Source organism: Papaver somniferum, chromosome 1 (assembly GCF_003573695.1).
Source record: "Papaver somniferum cultivar HN1 chromosome 1, ASM357369v1, whole genome shotgun sequence".
In the NCBI taxonomy this organism is placed as follows: domain Eukaryota; kingdom Viridiplantae; phylum Streptophyta; class Magnoliopsida; order Ranunculales; family Papaveraceae; genus Papaver; species Papaver somniferum.
In genome coordinates, this window is record NC_039358.1 from 95,919,905 (window position 1) to 95,933,324 (window position 13,420).

Genomic DNA, 13,420 nt, shown 5'->3' on the forward strand with positions numbered 1-13,420 from the left:
CAGACGGCGTATTTTTTTGAAACGAGGCCCTCGGTAACAAGACATAAAAACTCCTTTTTTTATTTACAGAATAAACCTAAATTAAGACTGAACTAAACGATAAACGAAAAAATATACTGAAGTTAAATACTGTACTACAAAGAAAAATGAGATGAATTATATCAATATTCAGACTCTTTTGTATATATAGCAAGGTAAGGAGACTTTGTCTTAATTTGTTCTGTAGAGATCTAACCAACCGCTCGAATCTGTTTTTTATTCATAGTTGGAAGTTCTTACGACATAATAGATCCGCTATTTTTGAGAAAAGGAAAGAAGTCTTTTCAATATTCCTTGAGTTCAAGGAGACATTATTAATCATGTAATAAAGTATAAAATAGAACAAAGAGAGAAAAGCCGGCTATCGGAATCGAACCGATGACCATCGCATTACAAATGCGATGCTTTAACCTCTGAGCTAAGCGGGCTCACATAACAAAAATTGTGTTGTGCATAGGAATTCAGTCAACTACTTAGCTCTTAGCTATTCAAAATAGATAATGAATATGAATAGAGAAAAAATGAATACTGAATAGAATGTTATTCTATAACAATATAATATAACATACGAATTAATATAACGATAAATAGAGTGATATATGATATCAGAATTTTCAATGAGAAGAAATTCTACATTTTTCTTTTCCATGATTCTCTTTTATATTTATAATTTATATGAATATGATTATCAATATCTTTATTCTAAATTATTAGAAATTAAGAAAAAATATGGCATTCTAAAAAAAGAATCGAAAGTTCAAGTATTTAAAATCGGGTAGGAAAAGTGCGAGGAAGAGAGGAATATATATGTGGTATATATCCATCCATATTGAATTGCGGATACATCAATGATAGAATAATTTCTGATTAAACCAAATTAGGTCCTTCAATATATAAAAAGGAGTAAATAAGAAAGAAATAAAAGAAATCAAAGAGGAGTAAAGAGATAAACTTTTTAGATAGATAAGCTGTATCTAATGAATTCAACGGTTAACGGTTCCAGCATAAACGAAAGAAAGAAGGGGATGGCATCCCAGCGAGATCTTCTACTCAAACTAAAAAGGGGATATGGCGAAATCGGTAGACGCTACGGACTTGATTGAATTGAGCCTTGGTATGGAAACCTACTAAGTGATAACTTTCAAATTCAGAGAAACCATGGAATTAAAAATGGGCAATCCTGAGCCAAATCCTGTTTTCAGAAGAAAAAATTAAGGGATTTCTGAAAGCGAGAATAAAGAAAGGATAGGTGCAGAGACTCAATGGAAGCTGTTCTAATGAATGGAGTTGACTGCGTTGGTAAAGGACTCCTTCTATTCAATTTGAATTTAAACTCCATAAAGAATGAGGGATAAACCTACGATACGTACGTATACGTACTGAAATATCAAAGATTCTATTAATGTCGCCCTAAAAAAATTTTTACATAAAAAAAGGAATAATTTTTGTGAATCTATTCCAAGTTGAAGGAAGAATCGAATATTCAGTAATCAAACCATTCACTCCATAGTCTGATATATCTTTTGACAAACTGATTAATCGGACGAGAATAAAGATAGAGTCTCGTTCTACATGTCAATATCAATACAGACAACAATGAAATTTATAGTAAGAATAAAATCCGTCGACTTTATAAATCGTGAGGGTTCAAGTCCCTCTATCCCCACAAAAAGACCCGTTTTACTCCCTAACTGTTTATTTATACTTCTACTCTTTTTTCTTTTCCGCAGCGCCCGAAAATTAGCTATATTTCTCATTCACTATATTATGTCACAAAAGGATCGGAGCATAAAAGCCTCTCTCGTATCACAAGTCTTGTAGTATATATGTACAACGGAAACTCTATGATCAAGGAATCCCTGTTTGAATCATTCACAGTTCACATCATTATATTCAACTCTAAAAGTTTTCTTTTTTGAAGATTCCGGAAATTCCAGGGCATGGGTAAGATTTTGTAATGCTTTTTTATTCTCTTGAATTGACATATACCCAAGTCCTCTAGTAGGATGGGGATGGTGCCTCAAGAAGGGTTGGGATAGCTCAGTTGGTAGAGCAGAGGACTGAAAATCCTCGTGTCACCAATTCAAATCTGGTTCCTGACATTGAGTATCTACTGTTAAGTTCCTGCCATTGAGCATCCATTATTAACCACAGGTTAATAATAGATACTCATACAAATTCGATATGAATCAGCATACATACATGCTTTCTTCTGAATGTCTAGAGAGAGAAAATCCTAGCCTTTTTCTTAAAGTCTATATAAAAAAAGGAAAAGAATAAGGGAAAAGAAAAAATACAGGTTGAGTAAGAAATTAGGCTAAAGATAAGAAGTGGGATTTATTATATGGATCTCGTCGTTCTTTTTTTGATTATATGGCATGGCGGGTTCCTCCTAACATTCTAAATATTAATAGTGAAAAAAGGAATTACAATATGAAGTTAGTTGCTTCTAAAAACCCAAGACTATATATAGTCTCGAGGGGTGTGGAAAGATCCAACTAGACAATGTGAAATTAAGATCCAGTACAAGTGGAATCCTATCCTCTTTTATTTTCTTCGTTTTTTTTTTCATATTCCATTTCGTTATTACCCTTACGTGACTTTCGAGAGCCTATCTAAGTGATGTGCGCGGTACAAAGTTCATGGTACAGAACTCATTTTATTCATCTTATTAGCCCGGCTCGCCCGAAATAAATGGAATATCTTCCAAATTTTGAAATCTCAATGAGGACCCATTTTTTTGCGCATCCATATCCATATATAGGAAAAAGAGTTCGATTACTCTAGAAGAGACTGTAAAAAAATTCCTTGGATATCTCGCGACGTAAAAAGAAAATTAGGTTCTTACCATTCAATGAGCATCTTATATTTCATAGAATTTTGAAGCAATATAATCCTTACGTAAGGGCCATCCTATCCAACTTTCAGGCATCAAAATACGTTTCAGGCGTGGATGATTATCATAAGAGATTCCCAACATATCATAAGATTCCCGTTCTTGGAAATCCGCACTTTTCCAAACCCAAAAAACAGATGGAATTCTGGGATTTATCCTTGGGGCAAATACTTTTATGCATACCTCCTCTAGCTGATCCACACCATACTCTATTCTCGTAAGATGATACACACTAGATAAGAGTCCGCCTGGTGCTACATCATAGGCACACTGAGAGCGTAGATAATTGTAACCATATACATATGAAATGACAGCAATGGAATGCCAATCCTCGGGCTTTATTTGTAAAGTTTCGACTCCTTGGTAATCGAAGCCTAAAGATCTATGAACTAACACATGCTTGACTAGCCAAGCAGACAAACGACCCTGCATTTTTTTAATCTCTCTCGGATTTTCATTTGTATAAGTAGTTTACGTTTACGACGAAGTTTTTGAAAATTGAAGTGAAGGGCATTTGCTAGTCTTCTGCACAAAAGAAAAGCAGTCTCCCTAATTCACTTATTCATGGGAAGATACTGAACTTTGGTATTTTAAAAATGTTTCATAAGGTATCTCTGAAGTAGATCGCGATTGATAGAGTAATCCTTGATCATAATTTCCATTATGCGTGATACGTCCAACATAAAACTTGTGAGTGGTAGTAAAACATCGATTATTATGTTGAGACCCAAATATATCTTCGTAGATTTCTCGAGATACCTTCTTATGAAGTTTTGTTATAGCATCGATAACTGCCTCCGGTTTAGGCGGGCAACCCGGCAAATAAACATCCACAGGAATTAGCTTATCAACTCCTCGAACAGTACTATAAGAATCAGTACTGAACATCCCCCCTGTAATAGTGCAGGCTCCCATAGCACTTACATATTTTGGTTCAGGCATTTGCTCATATAATCTTACTAAAGAGGGAGCCATTTTCATTGTTACTGTGTCGGCTGTTAAAATTAAGTCCGCTTGCCTAGGACTCGATCTTGGTACCAAGCCATAACGATCAAAGTTGAAGCGCGAGCCTATTAATGAAGCAAATTCAATAAAGCAACAACTGGTACCATACAGAAGCGGCCATAAACTGGAGAGTCTTGACCAATTTGAAAGATCATTTGATGTAGTTGAAATAACTGAATTTTGGGTTCTTTGATCAAGTACCGGAAACTCAATGGAATTCATAATTGTCTCAATGTCATTTTTTTCTTGGGCTTTTTACAAAAATAGGCCCGTTTTTTTGGTGCTTTTCATTTCTAGGCCACTTTTTTTATTTATTGCTAGACTAGGCAAGTTTTGACCAAAAGTGATGGATGGAAAGTTAGCTGCAGTTATCTTCCAGCTGTCCATATCTTCTTAGCTAAAAAGACGTTTTAGTCCTTCAAATCTATTGAACATTCAGTGCTTGCTGAACTCATTGAATTGCCTGAGCATGCATCATCAGTAAAGAAGCAACGCTGCACCGGTCGGAATGAATGCAACAGACATTACAGAAAAGTACGAAGAATGGGAATGACATTGAGACTGAAGGCCCTTTTTGCCTTCTGAATAGTGACATAGAATGGGAACATGGCCCTAACCCAGACAATTGCCTAACCTAAAGCTTACAATTTAGTACAGTATTTGCCTTCTGCATAACTATTATGCATAACTGGTTATGCGGTAAAAACAACTATGCATAACTGCGTAACTTATCATGCATAACTTGTTATGCAATAAAATCAAACATGCTGAACTGTGTAGCTTACGATGCATAACTGGTTATGCAGTAAAATCAACTATGCAGAACTGCATAACTTATTATGCATAACTTGTTATACAGTAAAAACAACTATGCATAACTGCGTAACTTATCATGCATAACTTGTTATGCAGTAAAATCAACTATGCATAACTGCGTAGCTTATTATGCATAACTAGTTATGCAGTAAAATCAACTATGCATAACTGCGTATCTTATCATGCATAACTGATTATGCAGTAAAAACAACTATGCCGAACTGCATAACTTATTATGCATAACTGCTTATGCAGTAAAATCAACTATGCATAACTGCGTAGCTTATTATGCATAACTGGTTATGCAGTAAAATCAACTATGCAGAACTGCATAACTTATTATGCATAACTTCTTATGCAGTAAAAACAACTATGCATAACTGCGTAACTTTGACTGCATGACAAGTTATGCATTGTTTAGAGTATCTGCATAACCTGTTATGCATATAAAGTTATGCCTTCCCTGATGAGTGTTATTAAATCATGTTGCAATTCCAGGAGAACTTTAGAGATGAGTACAGTGCAATGGAGTTGGAACTCTGTGAAATCGAAACTAAAAGATTGAGTCGAAAAGATCTACATTGATCGATAACCAAATAGACAAGACAGACATCAACTTGGGAATAATGGTAGTTACATCCATAATATTCAATAACCAAATAGACAAGACAGACTTGTTTTTGCTTCAAAACTCAATATTGCAAACAAAGCACGATGTGCATTTTAAGGCACTTAATCATGCTTCTTAAGGTCATAACCAGGGGTAAACTGGTACACTTAACTTAGCCATAATTTCAGTACATGATATAACTAAAATAGTAAATCCTGATTAGAAGTACTTACAGCATAGAAAACTGCAACTAACTCAGATGGTGTCAATGTCCAGACAGTATTTCCATCGGTGGCAGATATTCCAGCAATACCATAAACATTGCACCAAAAAAGTATGAGTATGCAGTCACAAAAAGACTTGCCGGATACTTCAGTAGCATCGGAGCCTGGAATATGTATGCCATATACAAATCAGTATATACAACTTCAAATACACATCTTGGTTCATTCTCAGTTTCATAACCATTTCAAAATCATCTCACCAAACCCATACTTCCTGCAACATCTCATTCATTCAGGCCATCCCATAACACCTACAGTTTCATCTACACAAACAAAACCACCATTCTCTAGCTATCAACACCACCAATCTACGGTTCATGCATCTCATACAATCCTTTCACTGAGAAGAACAATTACCTCAAGATAAATCCATTCCAGCAAATATAATTCAATTCTTGTTCTTTCTTAACTGGATTCTGCAATTCTTCTCAAGGCTACAACATCCCACCAAATTATTTCATCCAACACCAAAATACTCCCATCATCACCAACAGTTCTCAATCTTCATAACAAATTCTATCGAACCCTTCTCTCGGTTTCCTGACTTCAATCAACTCCAGCACCACCACCAATCTTCTTTAATCTTGAATTACTCTTCATTGTTTCCATCAATTCAGCATCAACAGCTTCTACATACTCTTCTCATATAACTGAAATCACCAGCAAACCCTAATTCTTTGATTCATCTTCAGGACAGCTTCAATCAAACATCAATTAGAACAAACCCATTTTCTAACTTCTTCTTATTCATCCTCAAATTAAACTCTGATTCCATTTCTCAGAAACCGTAACTCAATTCCCAACTATTCTCCCAGAACTGCTTCATATCATCAATTCATCAACAACCCCTCTTTTCCTCATCCATTAAGATCTCAATTCATTTCTCAATTTCATGCCAAACCCTAACTCTGATTTTATCAGATTAATCCCGAAACCGTAAAATCTCTAATTTATTTTCTTCATAAACCTCAACCACACCATCTTCTTCAACAATCATACCACCTCAACATTTGATGTACTTAGATAGACATAACACACGACTCGCAGAGAGTCAGCAGAAAACAAACGGAGGATGATATCAGCAGAATCATTCAAAACCAGCACCAAGAACCCAATTTCAGTTCGAATTCAACCCTAGTCTTAGATTATCGAAACCATCACTGCCAAACACCATCAATACTTTCTTCACAAACTGAACCTTAATCTACTTTGCTTCTCAATTTCTATCAAACCCTTTTTCTTCACTAATGAGCAGAAGAAAGAAAACGGAAGGAGAAGAAAACAAAGAAGAAGAAGATAAGAAGAAGAAGAATGAATGAGATCGAACACGTGACTGACACACACGTGTGAAGGACATTTCAGTAATCTTACCACATGTATCAGATCTCCCTATATGATATTTTGGCGAGATATTGACAAGTCAACGCGATAAATTGACCGAGATGGTTAAAGTTGATGGAATCCGTTTAACTTGCCTAGTTTTGCAAGAAATAAAAAAAAGTGGCCTAGAAATGAAAGTGAGGGTCCAGACGAGGCCTACTTCTGCATATAATCCTTTTTTCTTCTTTTTTCTTTTTATTGTCTGAATATTCAGGAGCTAATACCATTCCAACGCTCCTTTTCGCTATGCATAAACTAAACCAACAATTAGGATAAACACGAAAATTAAAGCTTCTATAAAATTGGATACACCCAATACATCGAAACTCATCGCCCATGGGTAAAGAAAAACCGTTTCAACATCAAAAACAACAAAAGCCAGAGCAAACATATAATAATGCATTCGGAATTGTAACCAAGCGTCGCTCATTGGTTCTATGCCTGATTCATAACTAGAAAGTTTCTCCGGTCCTTCGCGAGTCGGGGCTAAAACCCCGGAAATGAAAAAAGCCAAAATAGGAATAAGACTTGATATTATTAGAAATGCCCAAAAAATGTCATATTCGTAAAGCAGAAACATAGATGCACTCCTATGAATGTGGAAAAAATATATACCGTATTCCTCGATTCGATCTGGAATTTGAATTAAGCTATAACTGTTTAGTCGAAATACCAATGAATTTTGATTGAACTCCCCAGTTCTTTTTGTTGTGGGTCATTCTTGTTTCAAGGTTCATCGAGTGGAGTCCTATTTTCACTTATTTCAATTCCATTTCGATATGCTAGAGACATATTATGCTCTTATTACAAACTTATCGTTTTTATCTTGCATCAGATTTTCTCTAAAAAAAAGAGAAAAAAGAATTACATATTTTTTTAGTTATAATTTATTGAAAATTTTTATTAAGATTAAATTAAGATACTATTAAGAATATTAAGAATTCTATATGGATGTTATATATTTTATGAATATTCATATAATAAAACCGAAGGGTATTGGTTTATTTTTTCCATTAAGATCCAATCCAGTTAGAGGATTGTTGTTTCTATTGATTAGATACGAAAACTGAATGCATCGCCCTATTCTATTTTTTATCCTAGTTCTAGACTTAATGGATTTTATTCAATGCCTTGAATTGAGAGAAACCCTTACATATGACAATCCTAGGGTTTTATCCCCAATTTACCTTTTTTTAGTATGTAATACCTCGACCTGCAACCCGTCTCCCCAAAAAAGAATCGGGTTATGAAATTAAAGCTCGAAGTCTTAAAAGAAGAATCTAGAATATCGGTCTGTAGTACTTGACTTGAAATGGGTCTGAAAAGGCGGGAATACTTATTAATGTAATAAAAATTAGTTTTAAAGTAAGACCAACCACTGGGTTAGCCTTCATGCAAAAAAATATTTATTTTGAACGAACCCTACACAACGAAGTATATCACAACGGGAAAGTAAGCCGAATCCTAAATAATTTACATAATAAACTTCTTCTAATCGAATCGCGCTTTATCAAATCTAATGATTCGACAGACCAAATCCCCCAAACAACTCATGGAAATAGACAGGGATGCAAACACTAATAGAGTTAGGAAACATTCATTATCTCTGAAACAACGAATTGAGTTCTGCTCCCGAAAAAACGATGAGTTGGGGGCTAACTCGTCCAAGTGCAAAAAGGAGACCTCAACCTTCTTGCATAAAGTCAGCATCGGTAGAATTGGAATGGTGAGCAATTGGGTTGGGGTATATTGAGATCTATAAAAAGATATTTTGTACAAAAAGAAAAGGAATATCACAAACCTTTTGATCCTGGATAGGAAAACAGGAAAAATTTGTGTGTAATTCATCCACAAAGAAGAAAGGACGGGTTTTTTTTATCCGAGATCAAAAAAATACTGATTGGGCCCAATGAAATGAATTTTTTTCAATCTTATGTTCATAATAGAAATAACCTGTATCGTAACGGTACTTACATGATTTGATATTAGAATTGTTGATTTTTTTTTTCTTTCCAATCACTCAAATTCATAAAAAATTTAAAAATTCATATCAAGCAAGTATCTTAATACACATAAAATTAACACATACACAACAATAATAAATCAACTGCCAAATTCCTTAGCTAATATGATTCACTTATCATCGCATTCATATGTACACAAATATAACCTATATGCCATTTTTATAATTTGAGTTGTTTTCGTAGATTATGATTTTTATAATTAATAAAACTACAGTGTCGCTACAGATACCACGTATTGAAAATGCAAATGTGTGCACTTCCTCAAAATCGGAGTACACATATTTTATTACCGGGCTGTTGATGGTGGTTTTTAGTTCAGGGTTAAATTTGTAAAATCTTGCATTCAATGTACCGTCACTCTGCAAAGAAACGGAGCCATGTAAAAGTGATGAGTTTCAACCTCTCCACTGACACATTACTGAGCAGTTCGATATATTTACATGAAATTTATCCAAACTGGCGCATGTAGCAACAATCCCAGATACTCTGTAAATTTCAACACCTTGCTTATGTTATTCCCTAATATAAGACCCTCTGGGTACTTTTCCTGTGTTATGTTCCCCGACAGAACCCTTAATATCGGTATGGCATGACGGATTTGTGTTCATTCACAGTAAAGTAGCACGGATTTCCAAGTACCAAAGTTAAGGCCATTGCACAAAACGCTCAGACAGAAAGCACACTGCACTCTTTAAATAAGGAATTTTGTGGCAGCACACAAAATCCAATTAATTTTGTGATAACTCACAAAAAACTCATGAACCTGACTAATTTGCAAAATTAGAGCTTTTTGCGCCCTGCGCAGTATATTAGACCTCGTTGGTCGAAATTACGCTTAAGCAACCAAGCAATTGATCCATCGCGGATTAATAGGTGCAGAGTCCTGCCCAAGATCAGAAAACAAAGAGTAGCGGAGCCGCGGAGAAGGAGCAACAATGAGAGGAAGCGTGGCCACACCACAGGCCAGCCGGTGCCACTTGTCCACGCCCCATGTTACCTAACCGACCCTACTCCTTTGTCGGCCAATCAGGTCGCCTTAAACCTGCCACACTCCCACGAGTTGTGGATTGGCCCATACTTTCCCTCCCCCTTTCCATCGACCAAGCAGGTCGCCTTAAATCCGCCACGGCGCACTGGAAGTGTGGCCACGCCCTTGCTTGTCGGCCCCCCTTTCCATCGACCAATCAGGTCGCTCTAAAAGCGCCACACGCATTTATAATGAGGCCGTCCCCATGTTGCTTGTCGGCCCCCCTTTCCATCGACCAATCAGGTCGCTTTAAACTTGCCACACTTACACCAGAAGTGTGTCCACGCCCGTGTTTTGGTCGGCCCTCTCTTTCGACCGATCAGGTTGCTCAAAACCTGCCACAGTATTAAAAAAGAGATGTAAAAATTGGCTTCCCAAAAGTTGCGCCAATGCGCTAACTAACATGCCAAACGTTCATGCCTAACATGCAAGACGTTCCACTTTGCCATAAAAGCATGCCGAACGTGGCAACATACCATAAATAGTGCACTTACATGCCAACCCATCTTTTGTCTGTGGCCAACGCCATAACAGACTTCAATGTGGTTATCCTAACCAGAAACACGACCCCACATGGTCGAAACCCTAATTTCCATTCGCGGTGCAAATTATGCCACTTCGGGTCCACAACATGCCACGAGTCGTGTGAGACCCATGAAACCCTAAAAAAGACGCCATATCATAACTCGCCTGACGAACTTTTGGAAAGTTTTATGCGACCAGCCAAGACGTGCCTAATAGATTCACATGCTATTTTCTTGCGGCAAGACTCTTGACTTTGACTTGCCGCACGTAGCAACCTGCTACACGTTTTCCACGAAAACACTCGAGACATCAAACATGTCACAAACTGTGGGATACTCATCATGGTATTGGTCTGGCGGTTTACAGCGTGCGGCGTGCAATACGCCTGTTATAAGAAAGTGTCATGAAGCGGGACAATTAGTGGCGGCAAGAAGTAACGGGTGTAAACGGATCCACTTCCTTCATCATGGAAGCATGGGTTTCTAACGGATATACGTTACTCCACTCTTCCGTCACCCAATATTTCTCACTTCCTACGAGACCAGGGTACGTTTTATTACGACTTGTATAAATAAGTTTCACCTATTTCCACCAGACAACAAGTTTTTTGGTTGGCAACAATATAGTATCCAGAAATCACCAAGAACCGATAAGATTTTCACTAGGCAATCCAGTTCCACTTTCTGATACAAGTCATCAAAAAAGCCACATCTTCAGAATTAACCCTTCTGGTCTCAACACTCTCTTCGCTTCCCTCCCTAATACCAACCCTTCTCCTTCACTTTATGACCTAAGAAAGCTTGGAACGACCATTTCTTGGTTTAGGCCAGGATTGTACATATTGATCTCTCGAATCAAAAGTACTCCCGTGCAGTGCATTGTTTAGGGTATAGATTCGTTTCTCATCCACACACCCAAAATTACCAAAATCAGCAGAAACAGTTTTCACCCACAAACAATTGGCGACCATAGTGGGAGATTAATCTCTCGGTTGCAATATCAATTTCCAATTTCCAAATTTCATTTTTCAATCCCGATATCAAGATGGTAGAACTCAAGTCTGGATCAGCAACAAACCCTGAAAACACTAGCGCTAAAATTATCCTCGGTGTTAACGTTCCTTCCAATGGAATTAACACGCCGTCTGTCAACACCAGCGGCGCGGAAAATGTTTATTCAAGTGTGACACCTCCAACCATCACCAGAGCCGCTGCTACTCCACCATCAGGATGAGAGACTGGAGGAGCCAGAGGAAGTCGATCCCATATTACCATTGCTGATTTTACGGAAAGACAGGAAGTTCTTGCTAGAGCTCAGACGGGCATGGCTTCGACTCAGAAGGAGGTGCTTATTTTCCTCAAGACACTAACGGAGCGGCTACCACAATAATCACGGCAACCAAAGCCAATGAGGAACACCTTCAATACTCCTGGCGTCGATGCCTCAGCAAGGCGCACCTTTGTAGATGAAGAGGCTTGTGTTGATCTTGAACGCCCAGTAGAAAAGAATCAGCAATCCAATTTCATCACACGTGAAGATCAGGAATGACTTCTCCAAAATCGAGGCAAAGAAAATCAGCAACCCTCCTGAGTTCACAGAGACCCTCTTCCCGTCAGGAGCTGCTCGATTTCTGGGGACTCCGTCCACAAAATCGTGCAGTCTATGATGAAACATTTATGTGAGATTCTGTATTTCTCCAAGGTGCAGCGTCAAGACACATCTGCAGCCCTCGACCGCACTGTATCAGGAAAGCAGTTGTTTCCATCCAGCCAAGTCGTTTCCAAACCCCAACCTCTCTTGGAAAACACGATTGATAGATGGAACTGGGGACTCCTAACCACTTTTCACTTGAAGTATGTCGAGTTTGATAGCATGCTGATAAACGCGGCCTCCAACTTCAACATTGTAACGATCAAGACTCTAGTTGCAAGGGAAAATCAACACAGAAGAAGCATATTCTTTCCCATGAGGAGAAAAACACGACTTGACGACCAGCACTATTTGTGTGCCGTCTTCCCATATGCCATGTCGTATCAACTCGTTTTTCGAAGTCAAGGGTCAATGGAGCCCTCACTGGAGTTCTCTCCAGGAGCCGCTTCAACGTTCTATCCAGAAGTCGCTCCGCTTCAACGTTTGCTCCAGCAGCCGCTCCGCTCCAGCGTTCTCTCCATAAGCTGCTCCAGGATCCATAGCCGAAGCCTCAACATCATCTCCCAGATCCGAAGCTGAAGCTTCGGCGTTCTGCTCCATAATGAAAGAGGTTACAAACACAATAATTAATAAATTCATAATGAAAGAGGTTACAAACACGGCGATCGTCAGATGTCTATTGCTAGGATGATACTGGGATGGTTAGATCATTTGTTTGTCTCTCAAATGTTATCTAGCCGTCGGTGGATAAAAACCGCTTCTGTTTTATATTATAGACTAGGGTTTAACCGTGTCGTAACGGCACGGGATGCCTTTTCTCTATTTCGACATTGTTTGCGTTCGGCTTATTTTTGGTGGGTTTGTTTGCAGAATTACCGTTTCCAGGAATTTATAATCCTATGGGATTACAAATTCCGTGATTCATGTAAATTCCTTGTGTGTTTGGTAACTCAATTAAAATTCCTAAGATTTATAGAGTTTTCTTGTATTAAAGTCTTTGTACCGTTTGGCATTACCCTCAAATCTTAAAATTGCATATATTTAGAGTTAAAAAAAAAGTGAGTCCATAAATCCCTTGATAAGTTTCCTAGCAAATCTTAGGGGGGAGGGGTCGGACTCCATATGGAGGATTTGCTGAAAAACTGAAACCCATAGGAAACATGA

The 13,420-nt window shown here is 37.7% G+C and overlaps 2 non-coding genes across 2 annotated transcripts; one reads left to right on the top strand and one right to left on the bottom strand.

The window, feature by feature from the left end:
- Positions 1-394: 394 nt before the first annotated feature.
- TRNAT-UGU lies at positions 395-467 on the bottom strand. The gene has a single exon. It is a non-coding gene; the product is annotated as a tRNA-Thr (tRNA).
- Positions 468-2,068: 1,601 nt separating this feature from the next.
- On the top strand, positions 2,069-2,141 carry TRNAF-GAA. Its single transcript has one exon. It is a non-coding gene; the product is annotated as a tRNA-Phe (tRNA).
- Positions 2,142-13,420: the final 11,279 nt, after the last annotated feature.